This window comes from Podarcis gaigeae (genome assembly GCF_964106915.1).
Source record: "Podarcis gaigeae genome assembly, chromosome: 15".
Lineage (NCBI taxonomy): Eukaryota > Metazoa > Chordata > Lepidosauria > Squamata > Lacertidae > Podarcis > Podarcis gaigeae.
The window spans coordinates 26,265,106-26,289,564 of NC_139692.1; the positions used below are offsets into that span (position 1 = coordinate 26,265,106).

The 24,459-nt window shown below is 43.7% G+C and overlaps 1 protein-coding gene across 5 annotated transcripts in view; it reads left to right on the forward strand.

Moving 5' to 3' along the window:
- LOC310832633 (opioid-binding protein/cell adhesion molecule homolog) overlaps positions 1-24,459 on the forward strand; it is a 706,658-nt gene that overhangs the window by 557,592 nt on the left and 124,607 nt on the right. The gene's annotated exons all lie outside the window — the stretch shown is intronic.

Genomic DNA, 24,459 nt, shown 5'->3' on the forward strand with positions numbered 1-24,459 from the left:
CTAGGGCTTCTGCCCTGTTTTCTGATGTTCCTTTCACACTGCAGTACCTGTTGTGCAACTGTAGGTTTCTGCACAATAACAAACGTCATTGGACAGTGTCTCTATTTCCCCACCCTTTTTGCACACGTGTGCTTCTGTTCCCCCATGAAAATGGCAGGAAATAACTGTATGCTGGTATACCACCCCAAATATCATTACTTTACTTTCACGGTTTCCCAAATAATACAGAAATGAGTGCTAAACATGCATTATATTCCACTGCTTTTTCAGAAGGGGCTGCTACATCACGTGAAAGCCCAAATATAATATGAACAATATTTGTCAGGAAATGGAATCAATTGCCATTTGAATGCAGCCTAGGTTAGATCTATTAATTTCCATGAATAAGAGTTGAAATCCAGGAGTGAACAAAGGAGCATGATGGCCATAGCTGATGCGGTGCGAACACCCCAGCAAGCATGCTGGATCAGCTCTTTCTGTGCATTTGCACCACATCCACATTGCCCCTGCCTTGCCCCTCTACCTCCTGGTAAGCAGCAGTGGTGCAACTAACCAGAGGTCAAGTGAGCAGCAGCCCCAACTCTCCAAACCTCCTACTACTGTTGAAGACTATTAGCATGTTCCTGTCTGTACAGTTTCATTGAAAGAACCCAGATGTGTCATTGGTGGCCCAGCTCTAAATATTTGCATTGGCTTGCCCAGTGGAGGCTGGTCCATGAGGGCAAACAGTCCAGACTTTGGTCTGGATTCTTCCAAGCTCACCTGCCTCTGCTTTCGTTTCCTTAGTTTCAGGGTTGCCCTCGTAGAACTCAGCAGGGAGAAAGATAGGGATGGATGTAAAATGACTTCACTCTGTCATTGGCTCTGCCTCTCATTGCCTCTGGTGCCACCTACTGTTGACCTCCCTGCCTTACACCTTAGCAGTCCCAATGGGCATCAGATGTCACTGGGCATGTCAATATACGAGTCACATTGCTATATTCCAGAATAATATAATTTTTATTTTTTTAAACAATGTTGTAGCATAACAGTTGTGTGGGGGTGAGAGAAGAGGGAATATGCCAACACGTTTCTGAAACACAGATGAAGTCTACTGTGTGCTTTGGGTAGCACTAATATAATATTTTGTTCTTTTATTCTTGCTTGCCACTTTAGGCGAGTAATTGTGGGAAGCTGGGTAAAAATAAACATGTTATTGAAAAGGCGGCGGTCCTAGCCTCACTTCCCTTGGAATAGGCACTATTGAACTCAGTTGGGGCTTACTCCTGAGTAGACATGGTTAGGATTGCAAAGATTTTTTTGCTGCAGGAAGCACTCCAGCAACATAAGGAGATATGCTGTAGCACCCCCACTTCTTTAATAACCCTTGGAATGTAAGGGACAATATCTCCAGTGGGAGCTAATATAGCTATGCTTGCATTTCACAAGCTGTCTTTTCTAGTGTCTGTCTATATTTTATTGTGTTGTGAATACAGAGACACGTTTTCTCCCTTTCTCCTGACTGAGATGTAGATAGTTCCTTTAAAAAAAATTAAAATCTGCCAGGACACCTTTTCCTTCTTCCCTAGAGTCTTTGTCTGAGCCAATACAGTGACAGGCAAACCTCAAGCACATGTGCTTAAGCAAATTAGTTTAAGATACATATTTCTCTCTCTCCTCCCCTCCCATCATACTGAAAACATCTCTTAAAATCATGTTGCAATGAGACTGTAGGGGTTAGCTGGTGCATATTTTGGAAATACTTTGGGTGCTGGAAATGTTTTTTTTTTTAAAAAAAAATAAAATAAAAATAAAACAAAAACAGTCTTCCTTTCCTGCCTGGTATAAGAGCTCAAGTTCCAAAGGAACAGAGAGATCTCTAAATATGGAGAGGGATGCCGCAGAGCCACCTTAGTGGCCTTGACAGCGGAATTATCTTCTTTGGGGAAAATACAGTGCCAAAATAAAAGAACTGTCAGGTACTGTAGAGGAAGACTCAAACAGAACAAGGCTATCACTTTCTGGAGGAGAGAAGACAGATTGTGTAAGTATGTCAAAGTCATTGCAGGCCATAAAGGGCTTTTGGCAGAGAACTTCAAGGGGGAATTGCTGCGAGTGAGCTGCCTTTGCGTAACGCGAGCTGTTGAGGAGAGAAAGGGGAGTACCCAGGCCTTTCCCGACAGAAGCATCTCGGAGCTTCTACATAAAGTGGCACATCAACAGGAGGAGGAAGCCCTGAGCATGTCCCCTTTTTTTGAGGAAGTTCGACTGAAAGAGAATGTTTGATCCCACAAGGAAGGCTCAGAATGGCTTTTGCTGCTGTGCCTATGGGATGACGATGGCAATGATATGGAATATGTTCAACAGTTCTGAGTTAAACCCCCCAAACAGAAGAAGCTGCTCACACTCCACACCATTTAAAAACAGCAACAGCAACAGCTGGATTCAGGCAATCTAAATTCCATGCTGAGAAAAATTCTGCAACTTGCATAGATTGAATTCTGCTGCCTGCATAAATTATGTGAACTTAGTAGGCATGCATATTTTCTTTCTCGTTCTCACAGTGCCTTAGTTTGGAAATTCCACCCATTAGTCTGAATTTTAGGAAGGGTTCAAAAGATATAAAACAAACACACTTTGGAGGAGGGAAATAATGACATTGTGGTTTCAGGTTCCGCTCTGACCTCCATCTGTTTATTTAAACATCTGAAGAGAGACCTCACATATGTGTACAATTGTGTGTGCACCAGGAGCTCTCCATGTTATTATTGCCTTTCCTTTGCAGGGTTTCCAAGTCTGCAAACATACCTCCATGCACACAGGTGTGCATAGGGTGGTTAAGTCAAAAGCATCCCAGACCCTGATATTCCAGGGCCTGAACCTAAGACCTAGGGGTGACCCCAGCATGACACATTAAGCATGACAGCAGAGTTGCTGAAAAGCATGTCATTCAAATAAAAACAACAACAAGTGAGCAAAGAGGTCGTTAGCTGGAAATTAAGATAGTAACCTAAGCTAAAGGCAGTGTTCGCAGTTCCCAGCGGAAGTAAGGGGGTATTTCTTTCTCACCTGCATTCTTGCCCTCTGGGAGATTCAAGGATGCAGGTGAGAAGGAAAGTGGGGGGCAAGGAGGCAAAGATTTCAGGTCAACCCTTGCAGTCTGGCAACCTAGCAGTATGTACACCAGTTGTCCACATGCAGTTCAATCACTGGGATAGGTTGGAGGCAGAGCCTGTCACTTTAACGCCCCTCCCCATGCACCTATTTTTACCCATATTGCATCTCTCTGTCAAGAGGCCCCTAAATGGAACTGGAGAAATCCTTACCTCGTGTTTCCTCTTTACAAGGGAGAAGCTGTGCTTGGATATCTTTAGTTACTCGTATCCAAATGGTTTCCTGGTGGTGTGTGTGTGTGTGTGGGGGGGAAGTTAGTGCTGCTTTTGGGAGCCTGCTATTGGGTAGATAGACCTGTGCTTCCCCCATGCTTAGAGTTGCATAAATAATTGGCACCCGGGGAATGGAGGGTGAACTTTTTTTCTCCCTCACAAATAAATGATTCATAGAGAAAAAATATGCCCAAAGCCGATGGATAAATTATTCACAAGGAATAATGTGACCTGCTCAGCTCATGAGGAGGTCTTGTTTCTCTTTCTCCTTCCCCTGCCCACCCCCCTCAACTCCCAGCCCCCACAGTCTCCAACTGCTAAGCAGAGTTAGGCGTTAAAGTCCCTCCACCCACTTCATTTAGAAAGTAACTCCAGAGGCCCCGGCTTCTTAGCAACAGCTATCGGCTTTTGTCCAGTCTATAGATTAATTTTTCAGAGTTAGTGTTAGTTCAGGTTAGATAAAGATAATGAAAGTTTCCTAATCCTCTTAAAGAAGATTTATCTGGCTGAGTAGAAAGCTCTCGCAATACAATAACGCATGTATAAAACTGGGGCCTAACCCTCTTCTTTAATTTCAAACAGCTGATGGATATTGATTTTGCAATGAGTAAATCTGAAGGGGGGAGAAATTCTGTGCTTCAACTTTTTTTCCTCCCCCTTTTAAAGAGAGGAAGAGAGAGGGGGGGAATTCTACCACACACAGAGAGACAAAAAGAAACATTAAAATAATTTGTTTTGTCTTTATCTGCATTCCTTTTAGGGGAAAGCTGAAAAACATATTGTCTCTCTGGATTTTTTATTTTTATTTTTTTGCCAGTAATCTACCATAGTTATCGGAGAAAAATATCCCAACCCATAACGGTCATTTATCTAGTTAATTGAGCGTAGATCTAGCAGGGGACTATGGGCAACTACCAATGCATGTTTAGGATTTTGTGAAGGTTTGAAAACTGCCTCTTGTATATATGCTTTGTGTTTATTGTATATATGCTCATTCAAAGACACCACTCTGGTTGATCCACAGTCCAAACAGGTTAGGCAAGAGCTCCCAGTTCTTTGACCACCTTAGCAAGGCCAGGCAACACCACTACCTTGTCCTTCTCATTAGCCATGGAGAATGGGGTTGGTTTAAGTATCGTGAGATGAAATCCTCACCATTGCGACTCTTAACAATCCCCTGCATCTTTGGACTCGTGAAGCTAGTCTGAGAAATTTACAGAGACATCAGATGCTCAAACATCTTACAAAAGCCAGAAAGTGTTACTGTGAGTGCAGTGATCAGTGGAGTCTGCCTTTTCTACAATACAAAAATAAAATAAAATGGTACACTGCACATAGACTGAGAAAAAAGAATGATACAGAGGAGCTTAGTTTAGCCACCATTGGAACATAGGCATCTGCCTAATGCTGAGTCAGTCTATTGTTCCCTATGACTCAGTATTGTTTGCACTGACTGGCAGTGGCTCTTTCCCATTTGGGAGCGAGGGATATTTCCTAGCCCTGTCTGGAGATGCCAAGGACTGAACCGGAGACCTTCTACACATGAGACAGGTGCCCAGCCACTGAGCTACAGCTTAGATAAGGTAAGGGCTGCTTTCCCCCAGGGGAAACACACAGTTTAGCGCTGAATTGGAGCAAATGCTAGTCAGGTTTCCTGCAGATTGATATTTGTTCTAATTTATCAGTAAAAAGGGGGTTTCTGGGGGAAAGCAGTGGGGCAAAGGCAAAACCATTTGAACCCATGCATAGAAAACATTAGACAAGCAAAAAACCTCTCGGACCCATGCTGTCTAGGCACAGAACAAGCTGAAGTGTGGACGAGCCCTAACAATCTGTCTTTCCCCAGGGCCAGGAGTGCAAGCTTGGTCCCGTGACCATGGGTGCCCAGGACTATGGGTGCCATGCAGCATGCATGGTCCTAGCACCAAAATTTGTGGGTGCCTGGCCCCTTCATGGGGAATTTTGTGGGTGCTTGGGCACCCAGGGCCCCAGCATGTTGGCGCCTATGCTCAGCAAGACCATTGGTCCATATAGTTCAGTGTCCGCATAGTTCAGTGATGCCAAAGCTGATTGGAAATAGTTCAAAGGGGTTTCAGGCACTTATCATATGCATGCTAAACTGTGACCATTCTCAAAATTAAGATACAGCAAGCAGCCTTATTCTGTCAGACCTTTGGTCCATCTAGCCCAGCATTGTCTGACTACCAGTTTTTTGGAAACATGAGTGAGGGGAGTAAAGCTGCACCCATTTCCTGCTAGGCATCTGTTGGCCACTGTGGGAAGAGGTAGCTGGAATTGAAGGGGCTTTGGTCTGATCCAGCACAGGCTGTTTTTGTGTCCTTTTGATCCATCTCTCTGTGAATTGCATAGCTGTGGTGGAAGATCACGTAACAGTTGGGGTTTGTGGTGCACTCCCGCCAATAAATCACTTTGACTTTATCTATTTATTACAGTGGATGCTGATCTTGTAGTCTTTTTTGCCTCAAGGGACCAGTATCCTCCTGACTACAACCCTCGAGCTTCATGAAGTGCAGGAACAATAACACAGGGGCAGCCCTCTTCCTTGCTGATGTGCATTTCTTCCACCCAGGCTTGAAATCCATCTCCCGACAACAGTAGTGGTTCTCTTGAGAGTTTTCGCTTGCATGTGAACTATCTGCTTGGAGTCTCTTGATGTGATTATCTTTTCTCTTTAAAAGGGTCCGTTTCCAATCCTTTGAGTTAGCATTTCTATTAAGTGCTCTGCCCAATTAGAACTTACCTGGCAAAAACCTGGAGGTGATAAGATTCCTCGGGAGCATTCACCAACTTGGAGGCTGGGTTTTAACTCCTTCTGTACAGTACCTAGTATTTTCTGAGGCATGATGGTGATAAGGCTTCTTCCCCGCCCAAAGATATTCAGATGGGATCATGCTGGTCTTTGTAGCATCACTTAGGACTTGTTCTCCTGTTTCAACCTGGATAGAACTACTTCCATGCAGAGACAGATTTAGGGGAGCATGACCGGTTCAGCATGGAGTTCTGAGGGTGCCACAAGGGTTTCCTCAACTACACTGGTACCTCAGGTTACAGACACTTCAGATTACAGACTCTACTAACCCAGAAATAGTACCTCGGGTTAAGAACTTTGCTGCAGGATGAGAACAGGAATCGCGTGGCGGTAGCAGCAGGAGGCCCCATTAGCTAAAGTGGTATCTCAGATTAATAACAGTTTCATCTTAAGAACGGACCTCCAGAACAAATTAAGGTCTTAACCCGAGGTACCACTGTATTATGTAGAATGGAAGGTTGGGGGCCCCCAAATTTTGGTGTCACACAGGCACCACTGAAATTTGAGACCCCAAGGCCCTCCACAGTTCCATGTCAGATCTGGAACAGGAAAGTAGTTAAACTCTGACCATGCCAAGACTTGCTATTTGTGCTCTCTCTCTCTGACCTCCATGTTCAGCTTTATTGGATGAGCCCTTTGGGTTTTACTATTCTGAGAGGAAGAGGGAAATGTTCCCTCTTTATTTTTTCTGAACTAAATAACTTTTCTCATGGAGGTATTGTTCCAGGTCCTTTATGGCAGGAATTGTTACCTTCCCAATAAAGTACAAGAAGCTGCCTTATTCTGCCATAATCTTGGTCCACCTACCTCAGCATTGTCTACTTTGACTGTCAGTGAGTTTCCCACATGATTCTCTTTCAGCCCTACCTGGAGAGGCTGGGGATTGAACCTGGGACCTTCTGCATGCAAGGCAAGAGCTCTACCACTGAGCTATGACCCTTCCCTAAACGGACCGACTGCCGTATATTCATTTTGATCTGCTGATGCTGCTCTTCTTGGTCCTGTTACTTTTTGATGTTATTTGTTTTGGATGGCTTTTACTGAAAGATAATGGTTTTAATATTTTAATGAGTTTCATGTATTACACTGGATAGATGGAGTTTGTTGGCTGCTTCGTATAGAAAAACGAGTAAGCACTTAAATAAATAAAACCAGATGGATAAGAAATGGCAGGCACACTTCAGCTTTAGTTACAAATTATGGCGTTAGGTACATCTTGTGCTGGGGATTATGATCATTTAAATAAATACATGCTGAAGATCATGTTGGTCAAAATGAGTGGTTCCTCCACTCCCCACCTCCTTCACTGTTAAATATCCAGGCTGGAACATGCTGTCCAATGTGCATAACTCCAGGAGGCATAGCTTTTGGTGGAAAAACCAACAAACATGACTTAAAGCCACACTTAGTGGTAGCTTAGGCTAATGAAGCTAATGGGACACATTTTGCACTCTGACTGGCTGGCAAGCGAGGCATTAATGACCTGTTAGCAGCCGTGTTCATGTCAATTAATTTATATTTGTATTTTGCAAAACTTAAAAGTTGCCTGGTTAGATTATTGATTCTTTGTCCCTGTATCCAATTTGTTTTTAATTGCACCACTGCAGGGCCCAGCCTTCCCCGGTAGAAACCCTGTGATAAATCTGCCAGGGACTCAACAATCAACAATAAATGTGTCTCTTCATGTCATTATTAATATGTCTCCTGGATTGGTTCATTACAGCAGTTAACAACGGTTTATAAGAGCTAGGATGGCAGAGTGCCAGGGTGGAGGCTGTTCTTTTTTTGCTTTTTTAATCCAGTGGCTATTTTGTCATGATACGATTGATGGCTTCAGGTCTCCTTTTCTGTATGTGTGTGGATGTGCGCACAAGAGAGAAGATGAGAAAGAGGGATGGGGGGAAACCCAATATTTTAATTTAATAAAAAGTAGAATATAAGTCATCTAATCCTCTTTTTATTGGGGGGGGGGAGTTTTCTTTATAAAGGATTAGTTGACCTAGGATTTTGCCTCTCTTCCCACCTCCCTACTTCTCTCATTTCTCACATATCTCAGCATCCAGTCCCTGCAGAAATTAAACTGGAACAGCTTCTGCAGAGCTGGAAAAGGTGCGGACGTGGCACTGAGTGCCTTCAGCAGCTCTAATGATTCCAAAGCAGCTGTAATCTCACAATCAGCCCAATTAGAATGAAGTGGCCCTTTTGCCTATCACAGGGTGTTGATTTAGCAAGGCATGTGGCAGAGCCATGAATGGAATTCAGAGGCAGCAATGCTTCTGAATACCTGTCCCTGGAAGCCGTAGGGTGGGAGAGCACCTGAGTGCTCTCCTGCTCGCTGGTTTCCCACAGGCATCTGGTAGGCTCAAGGGCATATGAAGGGGGGGAGAGGGGGCAGGCCACCCCAGGCACCACTCGGGGGGGGGGTAGACAAGATGGCCCACTGCCTCCTCCCAGCTGTAGAGTGGCTGAGGGCGCATGTGCAGTTAGTATGGGCACTGCTCACGTGGCATGCGTACGGGCTGCCGCTCACGCGCGCTGCCTGTACAAGTGTCCGTATGGGCTGCTGCACATGCGCCATCAGGCAGTTTGCCCCGCCTCTTGGCATCCTGTCCCGGGTGCTGGAGAGGGTTCCTCTGCCACTGAGTAGGCTACTCGGAGAACAGGATGCTTGACTAGATGGGACATTGGCCTTCCCAGAGCTGGGTTTGCCAGCTTAGGGTAGGGGTGGGCAGAGGGTCTTCAAGGTCTTGCTGCCTGCCTCCTTGTCCCCCTTCAGAGTGTGACACCCAGCTCTCCCTCTCTCCCAGTAGGCAATATGAGTCTAAACTGGTTGCCAGATTTGGGACCAAGTACAGTTTGTTTCCTTTTGCAATTGGCATGCAGTGGGGAATCTTTTTGTGAATGGGTGTCAGCTGAATAAGTAGATTGGTTTCCTTGGTTTTGTAACTTGGCAGGTGTGTGTGTGTGAAGAGGTGGACTCAGATGGTGAGGCCCTTTCAGGTGACTAGTGATTCCAGACATGTGCACACTGGGCTGGGTGATCTATGGGGCAGGGTGTGGATCACTTTTAGGGTTAGCCTGTGCCCCTCACTTGGAGTTGTGCAGCCACAAGAGGGCTTGAACCAGGAACACCTCCCTCCTCCATGGCCAGGGGAAAGAGTTGGGTTTAATGCCAACTCTTCCTCCCTGTAGTATAGATTACCCAGTTGGCAGGTATAGGAGCATGATAGTTTTGGATTTTCCTGCACAGAGTTGGTTCCCCCTTATGCAGCTGTTGAAATTCATAATTGCTTAGGTCATACTTTAAAAAAGTGGCTGTAGATTACCCCACCTATGGGGCCTTTCCTCTTTATTCTCCATCTCCCATCGTAATACTTGGCTGGAGAACTTCATTGCGAAACTCAGAGCAGTGCAATTTTTGAAAGGTGGCTCTGTTTCAGTTTGCATATTGTTTTGGGAATTGTGAATTAGCTAAGTCTGCCATCAGAAGTGAACTGAATTGAATTCTTCTTCCATCCCTATTCCTGACAGTTGACCGCTGACTAGGACTGATGGGAATTGGGGGGCAACAAGTTCCCCATCCCTGGTTTAAGAAGTAAAACTTCTTAAGATTCAATGACAGGTGATGCTGTCCCTGCTTACTTTTTGGTGGGTACTTCAGTTATAAAACCAGAACCGTATCTGTTTAAAAGCAGTGAAATGTGAGGCGCAAGCATGTCCCCCTATCCCTGATAAATCTTGCTCACCTTATCTAAATGAAGGTTACCTTGCCGTGAAATCCCTTGCAGATGTTTCACCTGAGAATGACCTTCTGGCTAAGCTTTGCATTTTACTATATCCATTGGTGATTCTTGCTCCAGTAAACCACCCTTTGAGAATACATAGCTTAGCCTAAGACTGGTTGCCATCTGGATTAGTAAAGGAAGACGAGAGTAAGGGGGCGGGAGGAATCAAAAAGCTTTTAAAAGGAAAAAAAAATGCTTACACGGGCAAAAAACAAAAACCCTCTCCATGGCACTAAATAAAGTACCAAACACACAATGCCAATTGCTTTTTTTATTTTTTTAATGTTCTAAAGTTCTCTGCTCCTTAGATGTTTGTGCAAGTGGTAGCAGGAGGGAAATGGGTTTGGGGAGCATCAGAATGTTTTATTAAACTGCACTCTGACTGCTGTGCAGCACACAAAGTGGAGGGGCGGGGAGAATTAAAAATAAACAGGAAAAAAAATCAATTAAAGTTGGCACCATTAAAATGAAGCCCGGGGAAGCGGCATGGGGACCTTTCAAAGGAAAAGTTCTACAGAAAATTACCTCCTATGAAGGCGAGAGAGGCTGGCGACAAGATTGATTCTGAATCCCAGCTCTGAGTTAGTGCCTAGACCAAGCCGGAAAAGTAAGACAAGTAATAATGGAGAAATGTCTCTACAGAATGTAAGAACTGCTTTACTGGATAATACTCTGCTCCATCTAGTTCAGCATTTTGTTTTCAGTAGCAACCACCCAAATGCCTCTAGGATTAGTAAAGTTAATTAGTTAAACAGCCTCTAATTGGAAGGGCATAAAATCAGTTATGTGGTGTAAAAATAATGGACCAGTTGAGATTGTGAGAATTATTATTTTTAATAGATCTTCTTCTATCTTGATATCTGCATTGGGTCCAACGTCCAACCATGTTTGGTTGCCAAGCTTACACCAAAGCAGAAGCTCAGGTAGGATGGTTGGAGGCACGCCATGCCAAATTTGTAACTTGGGATTTCAATGGGGAAGCAGAGCATTTTCAAACTTCAGATCCCGTGCTTGTGCAATGTCAGCAATATACGTTTGAGGTTCAGTCATACCAAAGGTCCATCTAGGCCAGGTTGCTCAGCCATTGGCCTCCAATTTTGACCTAAAGAATCCTTGCACCTTTAGTTCGCAAAGGGTGCTGAGAGCTGTTAGGAGACTCATAGCAAGCTCCAGTTTCCGGGGAAAGCCATGACTCTTAAAGTGGCATGAGAGCTTTAAATGTAAGGTGTGGATGTGAGCTTCCTCTGCCATATGATCCAGGCCGTTTCTTACAATCCTGTATCCCTGATATATTCTGTTTGGAAGCCGCTTTTGGGTTTTGTACCTCCTTGGTGGGGTGACGTTGGGGACTGAGTCTGGGCTCGTCAACATGCAAAGCATGCGCTGCAACACTGAGCTATTGCCTCCCCCGCTTTCCCGACTGCCGCACAAGGATACAAAGGAGTCCTTGTACCGGTAATGAAGCTCATCCTTCAACTCAAGTGCCAGAGGCTCGTGGTCTGCAACAGAAGGGCCTGGCTGTACCTGAGAAGCACTGGCAGCCATTGTGTCGCATTTTGCTTTGGGATGCCGTCAGTCACACTCCTCTTGGAAAGCAACCAGCCTCCATGGGATATTGTTTGTCTGCTGTGCATGGAGGGCATCATAAATTCAGCGGAAGAGAAAGGAGAGAGAACCCCAACATACCTGATTAATTACTATGAAGGCTAAATTAAATAAAAGAAGAAGAAGGGGGTTTGGAATGAGAGAGTTGTTTTCCCATTATATTTTCAAACAAAATGAGTATTTTATAGCACATGCAAATCACTCCCTGGGAAGCACTTTCACTTCCTTAATTGTTCATAAATTTAGTGACAGGTGGTTACACAGTAGGTGCAACACCATTATTTTCATTTTTATTGCATTCATTCACTTAACGAGAAAATCTGGCACAAGAGGGGGGTCTCTGGGATGGCATGTCACGGTGACCTGAAGGAAAGCTGGGTCAAGGAGGCGAGTTAGCTCTTCAGAAACCATCCTTGCCCTCAGATGCTCTAGGGTGACATCACTAAAGAAAAACAAACACTTTGACTCTGAGCTTTAGATACAAGAGACCACCCAGACACTGTCAAACCAAAGATCTTGCCAAATATCTAAGAAGGATGGATACAGTTCTGTATAGATTCACACCATATCTTTAAAGCAGTCATGGCTTTCTCCAGAGAATCCTGTGAGCTGCAATTCGTTAAGGTTGCTAAGAGTTGTTAGGAGACCCTTATTACCATTCCCAGAGGATTGGTGATTGTAGCTCTGGGAGCGGAATATAAGGGTCTACTATTCACTGTCAGCACACTTACCATACTACAGCTTCCGGAATCATTTTAGGGAAGCCATGCCAGTGGTGGTAAAGGTAAAGGTACCCCTGACCATTAGGTCCAGTCACGGAAGACTCTGGGGTTGCTTGCTCATCTCACTCTATAGGCTGAGGGAGCCAGCGTTTGTCCGCAGACAGCTTCTGGGTCATGTGGCCAGCATGACTAAGCTGCTTCTGGTGAACCAGAGCCACACATGGAAATGGCGTTTACCTTCCTGCCGGAGTAGTACCTATTTATCTACTTGTACTTTGATGTGCTTTCGAACTGCTAGGTGGGCAGGAGCTGGGACCAAACAACGGGAGCTCACCCCATCGCAGGGATTCGAACCACAGTGCCACCCACGTCCTGCCTGTGGTGGTATCTGTGCTATAAATGTATGGTGCGGATTTGGTCTTCATCACAGTTCATAATCAGTTCATTTAACTCATATCTATATCCACTGATTTGATGGGTGTCCAAAGTCAGAGATTTCTTATCAAATTGATTTAATGGTCACTCTGTCCCTGGGTGCTGGGATTGTAGTTCAGTGAAGGGGGTAAGGAATCTAGCACAGAAATCTGAGAGCATCTCAGCAAACCACAATCCCTAGAATTTTTTTGGGGGGTTATTATATTGCAGTATTAGATTGTAGCTATACCCTTCAATCAGAGATGGAGAATCTGTGGCCCACCAGTTGTACATGGACAGCAGCAGGAGAACCAGAAGAAGATCAGAGCAGCCACCATCTACTCTCTAGGAGCCTGCTGTATCACACTTCCATGCTAAGCCATAGTTTGGCTTGGTGTAAGGTGTGAACTGAGTCACTGAGAAACGTGTGTTCCTGAGAGAAAGTGCATTTATATATTTGTGCTTTGTGAGAAAATCCATTCAAAAATAGAAGTGTAAGTATATTTTTAATTTGAATATGGTCATGCTTTATTAATAATTATACTGATACTATCAGAGTAATGGTGTGAACTTCTGAATGAACACATGCAAAACTGATGCAGAAATAGACAGATCCAGTCATCCCTAATCTGAGGGTAGTTCAGTGATTCTGATATGCAATTAATTTTAAGACTATTCTAAGCCTTCAAGCTTGTAACATGGGGGATGCTCTTAAGAATGCAATACAGTGGCTAGTTCCTGATTAAACAAGATGCTTTAGACATGGTATATATTTAAGCCTTGGTTTCTAGTGAGGTAAGATGCTTAGTTAATGGTTAAGTTAATGTCTGAGCACATTAACTTTTGAGCATATATTTCACATGCATTGATGAATCTGAGTCTGTGATAGTTCAGTGTGTGTGTGTGTGTGTGTGTGTGTGTGTGTGTGTTCACACATATCATTTGTAATTATGATACAGGAGTACATTCAAAAGTCATTGTGGAAAATGAAATAGCTCTTTATTAGTTTTGTTCATTGTCCCTCATGCATGAAGCCTTGGTTGAAAGATAATATGTTATGTAAGGTGGTACACAGTGTGGAAATGCTGTTATGGAGGCTCCATTAGGGCTGGGTCTGCCATTTGGCACAATGAGCTGTGTGTCAGAATAGGGAAGAAATTCAACTCAGCTTACATTTAAAGGCAAGCCTACCTAATCCTTTCTGAAATACACCATCTGAAACACAGCCACCTTTGAAATTTGCACTTTTTCTGAATTTTGCACTGCAATTCTCTAGCCAAGTGACATGTATAAAAATGTACATTAAATTCAGTAATATCAGTGCAAATAACATACAAAGATGCATTATATTAGGGGAAACTGCTTTGTAAAAAATGGTATTTTAGCAAAATAGCTTACATACATGTGTATATGAGGAGTTCACCCTAAAATCCTTGTGAACTTCCATGGGGCCTTAAACACACACACACACACACACACACACACACACACACCCTCAAATTGATTTAGAAATGTGGAGAACTGATTGCAAAATGAGAAAGTGTGAGAAACTGCAAGTGGCAGAGGTTTTCCCATCTCTAGCTGCGTGTTTCACCCAGTATGTACACCTTAAGTCAGCCTCCCTCCCTCAGGTGCAGTGGAAGATGCTGTCCAAATGCCAGTGCTGAAATAAGATCCAGTCAAGCCAGTGTTTGTATGAGGGAACGGAGCACCATCTAGTTATTTACTTCAACAGCAGAATGACTGGGACCAGCCTTTATGTCTTAAGAACAACATAGGAAGCTTCCCTGCAGGAAATAAGGCCTTGCTCCATCTAGCTCAGTATTGTCTACACAGACTAGCAGCAGCTCTCCAGAGTTTTAGGCAAAGACCATTCCCAGCCCTACCTGGTATGTATGCATCTGTTTATAAGCTGATTATTTTAAGTAAGCTGGAGCGCTTGTGTGTAAATTATATGGCTAATAATACAGAAGTGTGATTGTTTTTAGTGGAACCAGGGGGAGGGGAATTTGCATCTCACCAAGAGACAAAAGTAAGACTGGAATTTTGGGGGGGGGGGAGATTCTGTGCAGATAAGCTCAACATTTATATCCATTCCTTTTCAGGTAAAGATGCAAGGTGTGACTGAAGAAAAGATCAGACCCTTGCCCACCCACCCCCCACTCCCCAATAAAATGAAATATAACTGTTAGGAGTGATGGTGGACTAGCTCTATTCTTGAGTACCTGAGAAATTTGACAAAAATCATTTTGTTGACCAATCTGCAGTTGTCAGAAGCACTTAATCTGTTATCTTGATAAAATCTACTCTGACTGCCTTCATAGATTGTGCTGTCATCAAAACTGATTTTATCAAACAAGATAACCTTTAGTGTCAATAGGCAAAGGGGTCATTAAAACATATAGAGAACTGCATTAGATGTGGAACATGTCTGAGTCCTGTAACTTGGATTCTCCTTCTCTCCCTTCTTTTTAACCCCATCTCACCCTTCCAATAAGCCCCTAAACCAGGTAATATTCTCAAATACAAAGCGTGTACCCAGGGCTGGGAAAATAGCAGGATCAGGAGACAGTTTACAGAGGAACTGGTGGAATGTATCTACCACCAACACACTCCCAGTTTGGATCCTCTTCCCACAAAACTAAATATGAGCATCCCAATCACATAATTCAAGGGGGTACTTTTTAGGCAGTCTGAACATTTGGCAGGGTAATGTAATATTGTTTACTGGGACAGGATAACAGAGAATGGGTCTCTTGTACCTTTAATTAACGGCTATGCACGCAAGGGAATTTCAACACATTCAAGTTTTCTCATCTCTGCATGAAAAGCTGAACCTGCTGTAGTTTGCCCTCTTGTGCAATATTTAAAGGCACACATGACACTTGTCCTCCTCTTCATTGGCTGCCTTCTTTCCAGCATCCAGTCCTTGATGGAATGGCCCTCCATGAGGATTGGGAAGTGCCCAACCCCCTCAGTGGAAATTACCCGACACTGAGCCTGAGCTTAGGGCATGCCACAGCCAATCTTTTATTTTACTTATTTATAACAATATATACTGCTGAATTATATATACAGTGCTACCTCAGGCTACAGACGCTTCAGGTTACAGACTCTGCTAAGCAAGAAATAGTACCTCGGTTTAAGAATTTTGCTTCAGGATGAGAACAGAAATCGCATGGTGGTGCGGTGGCAGCAGGAATCCTCATTAGCTAAAGTGGTGTTTCACGTTAAGAACAGTTTCAGGTTAAGAACGGACCTCCAGAACGAATTAAGTTCTTAACCTGAGGTACCACTGTATGTATGCTGTATGTGTGTGTGTGTGTGTGTGTGTGTGAGTGCCCGCGCGCGCACATGTACATACACACACACACACACACACACATATATATATATAATATCTCACCATCCATACCTCTCATGAGATCGCACAGGACAGCAACACCTGCCAAAATCACACAAGACACAAGAAGACAACAGAGATTCATGCACACCTTTTCCACTGCTCGCCAGGCCCCCACCATTGGGCAAAGTCACCCCACCACCGCATGCCTGGCACCCCAATGCCAAGGTTTGATCCAACCGCAAAACAGCCTTGCCTGAACTGCAGTGGCAGCCACTGCTGGTTCCTTCCATGGTGAGAACTGGCCATTTATCCACAACCTCAAGAAAGAAATTCACGGGGTGGGGGGGGCAGGAAGCATTTAGCTCTGTGTGGGGATGGGTGAATATCTTAGAACAAATTAGATCAACCAGTAGCTTTGGAAGCCTCACAAAAAGCTTTGACGACACTGTACCTGAACCTTGGAAAAAACACAAAAAACACAAAAAAGCAAGTAATAGCTTGAGGAATTGATGGAACCAGCATCATTCTCTCCCTGTTGAAAGCAGCACTCAGGCTTATGTGGAAGGGGGAGCAATCCTTCAAGAGAACAGGGAAGTCAAGCAGACACCTCAAGATATCTGAAAGACTATTGAATGAAGATAAAAGGAGCTGCGGAATCCAGCTTCTTTTTCTAGCATGCTGCCCTGCGCCTAATAAGGAATGTCTCCATAGTGAGTGAGATAATGAACTCAATACAAAGTAAGCAAGTGGATATGTAATGATAAAAGCCATTACTATTCCTCCTCCCCACCCCCAATCCAAATACTCTTGTGGACTCAACCGGCTTGATTTTGATGGTTCCTAACAAGACAAATGGTAGGGCTGTGACCATCCTTTGTATTTGAGAAGTAATTAAGCATTTGCAAAATGACAGTTTTCAAATGGAATGTCTGACTGGAGCCTCTTCCAGAAATAATGATGCTGTTGTTTTAGTAGCTCTCCAAGACAAACGCTTCCTTCTTTAAAAAAAAAAAAAAAAGGAAGGAAGCAGAAAGTTTTTGACTGTGTTCTGTGGGTGCCAGAGTCCAGCACAGTTGCTGCAGGTGACAATTAGTAATTTCCCTCCATCTCCTATGTATCTTCCCACTTGCTGGGCTATTATTTTTAACTCCATGGAAAAGCCTAATGGAATACTGGCTGTGAAGTTCCAGCAACAGTTACTGCAGCTATCATTTCTTTGGGGTTTTGTTTGTGTCTGCTGTGTTTTTATTGATGAGAAATTCAGTGGAGCCAGGGCACAAAAAAACCAGTCAGATGCATTGGGCATAGTAGGGAGTAAATTAACAGTATGCTCTTTGTCGCCCCTTCGTTTTAGCCTTCAGTTGAAATACAGTGGCTCCAAAACATGTTGTATCAAAACAAGTGGCTTGCAGATGTTTAGCTGAAGAAATCTCTTACAAGCATGGAGTAATGTGTTAGGAACTCTGGGACTAAACTGAGAAGCTTATGGTTTAAGATTTGGACTTAGGGTAGTGTTTTGCCAATTAATTATACAGGTTCTTTAAAGGATCTTTGGTAGTCAACATAGGAGGGGAAATATATTTTTATTTGAACAGAATAGCAAAAACCCCTTAAACAGTAACAAAAACAAAACCCCTCAAACAGTAAACCTCCTTAAACCTTCTTACATAGTAATACAAAACCCTTTACCACCAAGAAATAACCCCAAAGGAACAATTTCAAGGTAACTATTTCCCCCACCAGACCTTCACCCATATACAACACCAGAACCAGCCATGGGAAACCTCAGCAGTGTTTGGTCCATCATATTCTCCCTCCTGACCACATTCTCCTGTGCTGTTTGTAGCTGCCTCAACCAGGTGGGGCTGGATATCTCCACAGCCACCACTGGTGGCAATTAAGGCTTCTAATCAGGGCACTCAGCCCCCATTTGGCCACCCTTGAAGGCAGGAGTGCTCCTGCAAGGACTCACAGGAAGGGTTGGCTACGTAAAGCCAAACTTACACTTCCTCAGTTTTTTTCTTCCACATTTTCCACTACAGGTGGTGAGCTCCCATGAACCTTGGGCTCTAGCACCCTTTTGGGGTACAAAAAGAGACAGGGGTGGTGGTCCTGGGATTCCTAGTGGTTCCTAGTGCACATTTAGATGCTTGGAATGCCATGAAAATAGCAGCAGGAAATGTAGAAGAGGCAGGGGTTTCCTTGAAATGTCTATGTGCTGAAGAGACAAGCCGCTTTTCAGCAAAGTGTTATCTTTTAAACTCGATGGAGGCTTGCCTCTTTTTTGCTGTAACAAGAAGTTTCAAAGAAACTCAGCTATGTGTATTGTTCTCCCCTTCTGATTAAAGAAGCATGTAAAGACATGCCCCAGACTTCTCTAGACATCAGTGATGCATCATTTTTTTAAAAAAATTAAGGTACAGAATCAAACTTAAGAGAATCTGACTAAAGCATTTGCATCTTCCCTCCTCATCAGGGTTGTCCCCTCCCAATAAGTACCTGTGATTGCCCCGTTATCTGTGTTCTGTATATTATGGGCAGGGAGTCAAGGCTCTCTGTAATCACAGAAAACTCAGATTGGCCTCACTTGATTATAAGCTGCTTTGAAACATGTGTTATTATATTCTTAGATTTCCTGGTATGTAAAGGTTAGCTAGTTAATTCTCTGTGTTTGTTTTCTTTGAAAAGCAATTTTCCATTTCTGAACCTCTCTTGGCCTTTATCCTTAAATTAATGTACTCAGTTGGACTCTGGAGGTGATCCAGTTATTGGCTTCACCTAGACCTAAACAAGTGTACTGTTTAAAGGAATTCCTGTACAAGCACCTGCCCTAGAAACACAAACCATAATAAGCCTAGATTGTTTGTGTGTTCAAGGCAAAGGGTTAACAGTAAAACACCAAGGTTGCCATGAAGCCTGTCCTGCCTAGCAGGGATGGAGAGTGCTTAAACTTATCTGTCATATTTCTAGGTATGTTCATAGATTGTTCAGATTACGACTGCAAAGGATAAATGCAGGATGCCGATCAGGAAAATATGGTGGTCCATAAAGACCACGTCAGTATAACTGCAGAGCAGAAGTGCCTCGACTCCCAATTAGACTATCCCAGTTTCTTCTCAAAATTACATTTACTAAACATCACTGTAGGTGCAGGGTTATATAGAGAAATGTCAGTGTCAGCCAGTTGGTGCATGGACTCCTCCAGTAGCTCATGGAAGCTGTTTCTCTGATATATATATATATATAAAAGGTAAAGGTAAAGGTACCCCTGCCCGTACGGGCCAGTCTTGACAGACTCTGGGGTTGTGCGCCCATCTCACTTAAGAGGCCAGGGGCCAGCGCTGTCCGGAGACACTTCCGGGTCACGTGGCCAGCGTGACAAAGCTGCATCTGGCGAGCCAGAGCCGCACACGGAAACGCCGTTTACCTTCCCGCTGGTAAGCGGTCCCTATTTATCTACTTGCACCCGGAGGTGCTTTCGAACTGCTAGGTTGGCAGGCGCTGGGACCGAGCAGCGGGAGCGCACCCCGCCGCAGGGATTCGAACCGCCGACCTTTCGATCGGCAAGTCCTAGGCGCTGAGGCTTTAACCCACAGCGCCACCTGCGTCCCATATATATATATAGCAGTTCTTTTGTCAGCCATCCCCACCTCACCCCATTGGATCACACAAATGAATGATCTCACTGGCAGAATCTTTGTTTATATTGCTTCATACTAACCCCGTCAGGCATGCAGCATTGGCACGCAAGGGCAAGAGTGTGTATACATGAGGGCACATAAACCAGTCCTTCCTCAGTGTTTCAGTGCATGCTGGTTATGCCTGCTCTGTTGCTGAGCTTTGTGGGCTGTGAACAATGATCCAAAGGAGGTCTGTGCTTGCCTGGTCACACTTTCAAGTCTTCTCATGATCAAGAACACTAACGAGGCAAGGTTCCAAATACTACTACTACTACTACTACTACTACTACTACTGCTACTACTTTATTATTTATACCCCGCCCATCTGGCTGAGTTTCCCCAGCCACTCTAGGCAGCTTCCAATCGAGTGTTAAAAACAGTACAGCATTAAATATGAAAAACTTCCCTAAACAGGGCTGCCTTCAGATGTCTTTTAAAGATAGGATAGCTGCTTATTTCCTTCACATCTGAAGGGAGGCTGTTCCACAGGGACATCTGAAGGGAGGCTGTTCCACTACCGAGAAGGCCCTCTGTCTGGTTCCCTGTAACCTCACTTCTCGCAATGAGGGAACCGCCAGAAGGCCCTCAGCGCTGGATCTCAGTGTCTGGGCTGAATGATGGGGGTGGAGACGCTCCTTCAGGTATACAGGACCGAGGCCATTTAGGGCTTTAAAGGTCAGCACCAAGAAGGCTTGTAAGCACATCCTGTCCCCCTTCATACCTTCACGCTAAGCACATGAACTATGGGAGTTGAGGAGGTGCACCAAAGAACTTTGATGCAAGGCAGATGCATGAACCTATGCCCCTGTACATATATTTGCCTTTTCATGTCTAGGAGGAACGCCTGGAGAAGGCTATTAGACAGTGATGTCAGGGGCTTATTGGGACTGGTGGGATGAAAGGCAGGGAGGACAACAGGAGGTGGCAGCAGAGTCAATGACAAGCAGAGTCAAATAATATTAGTTTTGTTCCCATCCTCCTCCTTCCTGCTGAGCTCTGCAATGATGATACTTAACACTAGGGAGAAGAAAACTGTCAGGCAGTGCCACTCTCTGGGTTGGTGTAAGCAAGAACACAAGGAAGTGGGTTTACTCTTATTTGCTCAGGTGGATCAGCCTCCTCTGCTTTTAAAGTTGCCGCATATGAAATAATGCATGTGAAGACATAAGTAGCAACTGTGCAGAAGACTTGTTTTCAAACTATGTTCAAGGGAGGTCTGGAAGTTTAACCAGAGGTTTCTGTGTGGAAGCTAAATAATGGGGAGGGTGGGGAGTTGTTTTGCTGAAAAGCAGCTTGATCACGACAACTGATCTTGGTCTATAATGCATTTTGTTTATTTTAGGTAATTATAGCCCACATTTTACGACACTTCCTCCCAAGGTGGTTTACCAAATCAACATGAAAACCACCATGCAATTAAAGCATCAACATTAATATGTAAAAGTAAATAAAGCAGATAGAGGAGAAATATCAGTTAAAACAAGGTGAACCAGCATGTTTTGTTTAAAGAAAAACCTGATAGAATGACAACATCTTCAGGTTCTCAGATTCTTTGGAAGACTGGAGCAGGATACAAATTTGATGAAATAATGATAATCACCAAAGAGTGAGTTTGATGAAGTTCATGGGGCAGGGTGCTACTAACATGAGTTTGACCAAACTATGGGAGGCAATGGAAGACAAGAGTGCCTGGTGTGCTCTGGTCCATGGGGTCATGAAGAGTCGGACATGACTAAATGACTAAACAACAACAACAACAAATGGGGCAGGGTGTTCTGAAGATATGGGGCCACCACCAAAAAAGTCTCCAGGCCATGGTACCTGCCAGCCAAATCTTCCCTGGCCTGTTTGGCACATAAATTAAGTATATTGACTACTCCAGAACACATGAGTAGGGTGAGATTAGCTGTTTTGTCCAGGTATGAAACACACTAGATTTAGTGGCACCTGTACATTGCCTTGATTTTAACTGTGTAAGAAATGAGTGAGATAATTAGGTGTTAGAGTACCAAGGATGAGTGGAATGCCATGACGTTTAATGCTAGCATACTACTAGGTCATTGGCATCCTTACACAGGTGAGACCAGGGACTTTCTGCATTCAAAGCCTGCCCATTCCCACTGACCGCTTTATAGCCCTTTCTCAAGAATTATCCCAGTCTACTTCACATTTGACATTTAGATGTATTGTGTATATCTAAAAGCCCTTAATGGTGGATGTAGCAAATACATATTTGCAAAGAAATGTGTCAGGAAGTCATTGAAGAGCATGGCTGGTTGGTTTCTGGGTCTAATGCAGGTTTGCTACTGAATACTGTCTGAAATGGCTTTCATTGTGCATGGTTTTGTTGTGCTGATGATTAGGATGATATATCTACCATGCTTCCTTTTACTGTTTCCTGTTTATGAAGCTGGTGTGTGTATGTTCAGGATGTAAGCTCTATCATACTGCCAATGAGCAGATCTTGGCACTATGGCTTATTGTCTTCAGCTAGGGCTTTGATGCTTGAGTGGAATTCAAGTAATTAGAAGGGATTTTAAGGGAGGGCGGGGAGAGATATCAAATGACAGCTCTATGTCTGTGATTGCTGTCTCTGTTGCCCTCACCTCCACCACTGCCAAATTTGCAAAGGAAATAAATACATCAAGACTGATTAGTTCCCTCCCTAGTCTGCTCTGTCACCCAGCTGGTCCTTTATTTAGGAACTTTCACCTCTTCTTGCAGAGTTTAACTCCAGCTTATATATATATTTCTTGTATGTCTTGCTGACTTTGTGTGCAGTCTTCTAATTAGTTCCTGGATGGTGACATTTCTGACAGCGCCATCGTTCCACCTCCAGCAAAAAGGAGAAGGGGTTTGAGATCTGCACAGCGACATAAATGGCTAAATCTGCCTTTCTATCTCTGCCTGTCTGCCTCTGCCCGTCTCTCTGTCTGTCTTTTCTTAGGCAGAGGTGAAGGAAGTAGGAGAAGGGCAGTCGATAGCGGTGGTCTGTGCCCAACCTTCGTTGGGGTTACAGTCAGGTTTCCTGACAGTGGCAGTGGGACCAGATGAAGGGCACGGCTGCACATCTCAGGCAGCAAATTATAAGAACAATCGCTGACAATCTATTTATCAGACATGTGAGTAGTCTAAAAGAAGGAGTGACGAAAGGGCAGGAGGCAGCCTGAGGGAGAGGGAGCAGGAAAAGTCAGAGAGTTTCCAGTAAGACTTTGAAGAAATCTGCAAATAAGGATGTTGGAGAGTTCTAATGGTAACAGGAACAGAAATTACCAACTTTGGCTTATTCATCCCATGTCCAGAATGGAAATCAATTCAGTGAATACAATTGGAATTCACTATGGTTGCTTTTAGTCTGCAATTGATATGAAATTGATTCCCGCCCCCCCAAAAAAAACAACAAACAACCACAGTGTGTTTCTTTTGCATTGAAATGAATGGTGTGGAATAGTACAACAATAACATAATTAATTACGTCACAATAGACTGCAAGATGAATGATGTAGTTTTGTTAGAAGCTGAAGTACAGTGGAATGGAAACTATGCTGCATGCAACAAACACAGGTCGGAATGGAAACTGATCCTTCCTTCCTTCCTTCCTTCCTTCTCTTCAAGCCCATCTTGGATCTAGATACTAGCCCACTTTAAAAGAGGACTGCTGGGTGTTCACCAGATCCACCACCTTCTGATGATAAGCAATGAAAACTTGAGCTACATGGTCTGTATCAGGGAGCAGATTTTTATTAGTTGTGCTATGAAACTGCAACTGTTCGAAAACTGTTTTCTGTCTGAGGTATTATTGCAATCAAAAACCTATATGAGGTTGTGGGGGCAGATTGTTGGTTGTGGACAGGAAAAAATCAGGCTTTGAGTCCTTGGTCAGCTAGACCGTTTTTTGGTTGTTGGGGTGTCTAGGTTCTGAAATCTGAGTAGTTCTGCTCAGTCATGACTTCAAATCCCATAATGTATTCTTATTTAGTTATTGATTGGGAAGTGCGGGGGACTGTCTTGCAATTGTACAGTCGTGGAATTGTGCAAATATCTTTCCCTCTGGCACGTGAGGTCCTGCCATATTTTGAGGAGGGGCAGTGGGGAGTCTTTGTTGTCCTTGACTTTTTCCTAAAGTACTGAATATGAGTAATTTTGAAAGGACTTTTTTTTTTATTTCTACCACCCCTTTTTTACATGATGACTTATTCTGCAGTGTTAAAACTGTACCATTTCTTTTTTAAAAATGGAAATAAAATAACTAACATTTCAGTTTCTCCCTGAAATAATTCCAATATACCGTTCCAGAATCCAGTTCTATTCTGTCCTGCCAAGTTCTGATCTGGAAAGCATTTCAAAAATATAACACCACAAAATCTGGGGTGGAATACAGTTGAGGCTGATTCTGTGAACATCCTTAATTGGTAGAATCTGAGGGCCAGTTGCCTGTCTCCAGCCTAACCAACCTTGTAGCAATGTGAAGATCAAGCAAGATGACCCATTGTGTATTTCACTCTGAGGAATGTGGCACAGATGTGTTAAATCAAAATAGGGAATGAAATTAAATATGCAGTAATTAGTAATTTTCGTGATAAACATTGTCTCCAGTTATTATGGGTTGTCACTAAGACTCCATCCTTTTTCTTGTGGTTATTTTCACTTTCCTGTGTAGTTGTATAAACAACCTTTTCTTTGGACTCTACTGAGTATCCATAAAAGAGAAT